Raw genomic sequence first — 6,806 nt, forward strand, 5'->3', positions numbered from 1 at the left:
AACTCTGACTTAACATCAAGTTAAACCGTTGCCAATGAAGAGAGAGTCCGTGGTAAGATTGAGCATTTACTGACGTGTTTTCTCATTCAAAGACATACGGTGAAAACTGTGAACAAGTACAAAATACAAAACATTCAGTGTGTATTCTTACAACAATGTAGCACAACTTTGTTGCTTTAAACAATGTATCTTTCTCCGGTAAGCACGGCATAAAACGTTACATTGTTAGCAGTAACTATGGTAACCAATAACATTGCTATGCAGACTACGATAGCAAAATCGCTGCTAAGATTAATTAGTAACGTTGATTTAATTATATATCATAGTGTTGAGATCGTACAACATACACATACAACAATAAACTTACGGCATTGCCTCTAAGAACTTGCACAGTAGCTTTATCAAGATTGTGTCTCTTGGCTGTCTGTCTGTCTGTCAACCAGGTTCGGTTTATCAACGAGTATTGACTTTAGAACGTCTTTGTCAGAAGACGTGGCTATCAACAAGGAGTCTTCACGTTCAAATGTCAACAAACAAATTAAAATAATGCAACTGCAACACAGTTGTCAGCCTCTTTATAATAATTAAAGATAATTAAAAATAATTGTTATTAAATTATTTTCGTTTCAAATAATAATTTAATAAAGGAATTAACTATTAAAAATAAATAGAAAGATAAATGCCTTAAGGGCAACACAAACACGCTCATTTTTTCGTGAACGTTGAACTGAACGCAACACATTTTTTAATAAAGAACTTGAACGTGAATTAGTTCACATTATGTGTCATGAACGGCAGACATCACTGTAAATGACCGTTGGAATTTGTTTTCCATTGAAAACTGAGTGACATCTGTTTTCTGTTTTGAAACGCAACGAGAGAAAGTTCCTCCCTCCTGTATTCTCGCTGGTGCCGCTTAAATCATGTATCACCAGACAGAAATGGTTTTGACATTGTGTGCGCAATGCATTGCGGGCAACGTAGTGTCCGGCTGAGAATAGTTGAATAGCATACTGGCTTCCGCACAACGTTACCCGTGATGAATTGCAGCAGAGCGGGGTAGGCATAGCAACGCCGCGTAGCAGGCAACGACGAGAGCGCGGAGGGCTGGAGGAGCGAGAGAGAGAGACAGACCAATGACGAGAGTGAGAGAAAGCGCTGCAATTAAAAAACAAATGGCTAGTGGAAGTGATGGCACGGAGACTGGTCTACCTTGTCTGTACTGCTGCAAGTTTCATCACCTGGTAAGAAACCCACAATTGCAGTGTCATGAGCAAATGTCTACAATGAACAGCTTCAAAGAACGTATAGTGATTTCTAGCTCAAGGTGTGTGAAAAAAAGTATTTATTTGAATATCTCACGAAAAAAGTCAAATGAACTGAACTTTGAACTAGTTCAGAATTAAAATTGTGAACTTTGAACGTGAACTGTTTGAACACTTTGAGCATGTATGAACTGAACTTGAACTAGTGAACTGGCACAACACTGAATTGCGCAAACATTTCAAATCCCGACTTTAAAGGAGAATTCCGGTGTGATATTGACCTAAAGTGTGTTGAAACATGATACCGAGTGTGAACGTATGTCTCATAGCCCATCTCGGCTTGTCCCCTGCACTCCAAAATCTGGCGCTAGTTAGCCGATGCTACCAACAGCTTTTTCAATAGTGGTGCTTCGGCATCGGGCTAGCCATGCAAATAAATCACTGTTTTACACCGTTTATGAGGCTCAATTTATCTCCACACTTCATTGGTAGACTACCGAAGGCCCAGACATTTAAAACGAGACATTGAGGTCTTTGAAAAAGCACTGGTAGTTTACTTACAAGACGATTTATACAGACAGTATCTTCACGAAGTTTGATATGATAAGGGATCAGATTCCAAAAATAATTCCGTGCATGGATTCCAGTTGCTGCTACTGGAAGAAACTGGAATCCATGCATTTCCACTGAATTATTTTTGGAATCTGATCCCTTATCATACCTGTTCATTCTTACTCGTCGCTCGACTTATCGTGACTAAATTCAAGATGGCTGCAAACGCTAAACTTCGTGAAGATACTGTCTGTATAAATCGTCTTGTAAGTAAACTACCAGTGCTTTTTCAAAGTTCTCAATGTCTCGTTTTAAATGTCAGGGCCTACGATAGTCTACCAATGAAGTGTGGAGATACAGCCACGACAACTCCACTTGGTCGCTCACACAAAAGTCAATCAAACTTTAGATATCAAACAAAAAGAACGTTTCCGTTTACACATACATCTCTCACTCTTTCATTCACTAAAAGCGAAAGTTACTTTAAATCCACTCACCGTGGCAACCTGAGATAGTACCTCCACAAAACAGTAACTTTACTAACTTACGCGTTCGCTTGCGTGCAGCCTAAGATCACCACGAAATGTGCTACACCAATAACCACGAACGTTGATTAATAGATACAGAAGATACACAAGTTCATTACAAGCGACACAGCGCTACAAAATAACCTAGCGAACGCCACAAACTTGCTGACACACAGAAAGAGAAAAAGCACTTACCAACACGCAAACACAGACGAAAATACACATCCAGGTGAAACCACCAGCTGGTCGCCGATATCCCACTGTGCGTAAAACAGTCGTCTGGAATTCTGAATATCCCCAAAACAAGCTATCTGGCCTAGCTAATCTTCCAGGGCCTGCCGGCCTCGGGGCGACTGGTTAACGCATTAACTCGCTACAGTAAACTGTACGAAGCGTGCCCCCGACAGGAGTAGGTAACTCCCGACCAGGATTACCCCTTAAAGGAAAAAATAACCCCAAAAGAACAAAATAACAAAAAGTGCTCTGACGGAAAGGCAAAGCCCAGCTAGAACACTCTTCCTTACCAGAGACTAGAGTTAATTCGCTTGACAACCAAAAGACGTTCCCACCTGGATGCAGTAAGTCTGTGATCCCGTTTCTACCAATCAACCAATTAAGGTTTCGCGGACTAGTAACCCCAATTTATGTTACGGCCAGCTCGTTCACAGACTGCAACATAAAGGGAGACGACAAATGTTTAATCAAAAGATAATTTATTGAAAATAGAGCAAAATTATAAGCAACGAATGTCTAGGGGAATAAAATGTGGTATGTAATGCTGTGCCTGCGTGGATGCAATGAATGTGTCAGTATGTCAGAAAATTGAGAGAACAAGAGAGAAAGAGAGTTAGTGAGATAAGGGGGAGAGAAAAGGGAGAAATGAAGCAATGTGCCTGTGTCGAAAGGAAATCAAGAAAAGAGCCAAAGAGTGCCTACAGAGAGAGAGAGAGAGACCCTTTTGTAGCCCCACCTCCAGATACAGGTGCACCTCATAATGCAACTAGCCTAACCAGGCCCAGCCCTGCCCGTGCACTGACAGGCCAGGTCCTGAAGGGGGCACAGGGGGTCGTAACAAAGTATATAATACAAAAACACAACTAAGCAGTAAGGACAGTAGAAGATAAAGAATATGCTAAATATACTAAAATACAAATTATACTAACACTTAATACAATATGTAAAAATATACTAAAATACAAATTACAAAAATACAAATTATACTAACACTTAATCTAAATCAATTCTAAAAACAGTATCCACATAGTGGTGATTAATAAATCAGAGGCGCTTGCAATGACTGAGGCAGGGACTGAGCCTGTGATTCTCTGTATGCTAAGGTGCTCTAAGGTGCTCTGTGTGAATGAGTGTCATGGTGGTAGTGCAATGGTGATAGTGGTCATGGTGATAGTACAAATGAGTAAGTCAACAGTGCAACAATGCGGAAATAAAGTAAAGTAAAGTCTATATATCTATATATTTAACTATTTAAGAAAAATAAAAAGTGTGGCCACAGTTCTGCTGTGGCATGGAGGGGAGGGGTTATGCATATGTGCTAATGTGCTAATATAGCACGCAAACAGTGAGGCATAAAGACAGTGGTACAAGTGGCTAGTGGACAGACAGTACCAAACATGGAGGGGGTGAAGAGGCAGACAGACTATGCAGAGAGGTCTATCTCTCCTCTTCCCTTAAAGGAACACGCCACCCAAAATCAGTAGTGATATATGTTCTTACCGTAACTTTCACGAGTTGAGTCGTACCTCTCCCGCGTCGGTAGGTGCACTCAAACGCTCTGTCGCGCGGCACGAATGTGTTAGCATGTTGCTATGCTAACGGGCTCTGCCGTGGCCATAGAGAGAGGCACATAGCAGTATTCAAACACCTCCACGTTTTACCTACTTAAATACAGTTGCACGAGTAGTTGATGAAAAATGTTAGGGCACACAACATGAAACGTGACGATTTTCCAAGGGAATAAACATGAGAACTACAATGTGTGGCGCAATAGCACTTGGGAGTACTTCGACCTAGCGTGGTAATATTATTAACACCTAATTGTAGATCCTATCCACCACAGAGTTTAGAATCCATGCTGGATCGACCCTCAGCCTCTCCCTCCCCTCTGAGCGAGAGAGGCACACACACTAGAGATGCGCTGATGGGCTATTATTTCAACCATAACTGCATAGCAAAACTTATCATCCATCAGCCATCCATCAGCACCAAAGTTTGTTGACCAATTTTCAAAACGGCACCTGCCCACCATCCGCTGGTTGTTTTAATGTAGGCTATATGGGTGATGCAGCGCTGCTGACGTGAGGCTAGAAAGCCCTTGCCTGTTCTAGAAAGACTGATCTAATGCAGCAAATATATTAAAAGGCAAAAGTCGTACATTGGCTAGGCCTATCCCCAGAATATCAGCAGCAAACTCATTCTCTGTCGCGCAAAAGTCTCCAAATAAAACGCACATCGGCCTGTTGCCTATTCTGCCAGCTTGTGACAATATATCGTCCAAAATGCTTGATTGCATTGCATTCTCCACATTTTTAGCTAAAATTTCATGTACCACATCAGCATTTTTGTTCAGTGAATCTTTTGTAAATTACTTTACAATTACCGTCGGGCCCTTGTCAGCAGACTTCGGCTTGCCTCTTGCCACTATTCACTCCTTGTCTTCCGATGTCATTTCTGAGTCATCTACAGATGTTTACACACATTCACCTCCCTAAATAGAACCAACTTGACGTTGACTTCAACCTGTGTTATATCCTAGATGAGACTGCCTGGGTTATTTTGTTTAGATATTAGCCTATATATAAAACACATAATTGTAGCCTACCATTCAGGGAATAGGCATTTAAAAGAGAGACAGAGAGTGATATGACTAAGAAATGACATCGGGCGATGGCAGTGCGAGATGTTCAGAACGTAAGAGCTAAAACTTCTACAAACTCACTAACATCCACAGCGGAAAAAGAAGGTAAGAAAAATAGTCGGAAAACTTAGATGTGTAAGGCAAGCAAGCAAGTTTGGCGGTTGTTACTAAAAATGTGAACATGCACGTTGCATTGTTGTGCGGTGGACTTTCAGAATGAATGGAGTCGGAGTTTCTTTAATATCGAGGCGTCATATTTGTCCGATGGCCTGCTATAAAATGAATTGCGATGTCTGTCTGAAAAAGACGCGCTCGTGCAGTCAAAATGAATGGAGTCTTCAGAACAGGCTTGTCAGTCAACCTGACATAACAGTGTGTAAGCATTTTGGACGATATATTGTCACAAGCTGGCAGAATAGGCAACAGGCCGATGTGCGTTTTATTTGGAGACTGTCTTGCGCGACAGAGAATGAGTTTGCTGCTGATATTCTGGGGATAGGCCTAGCCAATGTACGACTTTTGCCTTTTAATATATTTGCTGCATTAGATCAGTCTTTCTAGAACAGGCAAGGGCTTTCTAGCCTCACGTCAGCCACGCTAAACATTCGGCTAAACATTCGGACCATGGTGTTGGCTCAGATTCTGTGCCTTTAGAGGACACCTTTGCTATACCTGAGGTTGTGAGCAGTAGTAGTTCATCACTCTCACCTCTAGGGGCACCAGAGATTGAAAATGCTAACTCTGCTAGCTCCATTGAGGGTAACGAAAATTTGGTTATGGAGATTGAGTCTGTTAATGTAGTTCCTCCTGTGGAAATGAGGAAGGATGAGTCATTGTTCATCATTTCAGACTCTAAATTTGATATTGTCAGGAGGCTATTTACCATGCAAGTGTTTTTCTTGTTGCAGCTCCTGTACTGCTGCGTTCAAATGTTGACTATTCCTTTGGTGTTGCTGTTGGTGCCAGTGAGAGTGGTGCTAGCTTCAATCCTTACGGTTCAATGTTTTGATGAGTACTTGGGTTTGTCTTTGAGTACTATACACATTCACACTGGTCTCCCCCCCTTTGGTTTTATAGGTCTGATACAGAACAAGAAGCAACATTGGAGTTTATTTCTTCTGCAGTATGCTCTTAAAATGCTGCACATAAGAAGAAAGGATGATGTGTTGATGTGTTCAATTTAGTTTTGTTTATTGTGTGTGTATGGGTACTAGTCTCGTCTTTCCTTAGTCCTAGGGCCCAGGATGTAGGATGATGGGGTGTCTTTAGTGAATGGAACACATGTGGTCTTTCTTGTCTGTTTGTTTATCGGAGTAGACGTTTATTCTGGAACAAACCTCTTTTTAGTGAGGGAGGTGTTACGACCCCCTGTGCCCCCTTCAGGTCCTGGCCTGTCAGTGCACGGGCAGGGCTGGGCCTGGTTAGGCTAGTTGCATTATGAGGTGCACCTGTATCTGGAGGTGGGGCTACAAAAGGGTCTCTCTCTCTCTCTCTGTAGGCACTCTTTGGCTCTTTTCTTGATTTCCTTTCGACACAGGCACATTGCTTCATTTCTCCCTTTTCTCTCCCCCTTATCTCACTAACTCT

This window comes from Alosa pseudoharengus, unplaced genomic scaffold (genome assembly GCF_046254945.1).
Source record: "Alosa pseudoharengus isolate Yale_2024_CS ecotype anadromous, Long Island Sound unplaced genomic scaffold, YU_APseudo_1.1 YU_APseudo_1.1_scf_4, whole genome shotgun sequence".
In the NCBI taxonomy this organism is placed as follows: Eukaryota; Metazoa; Chordata; class Actinopteri; order Clupeiformes; family Clupeidae; genus Alosa; species Alosa pseudoharengus.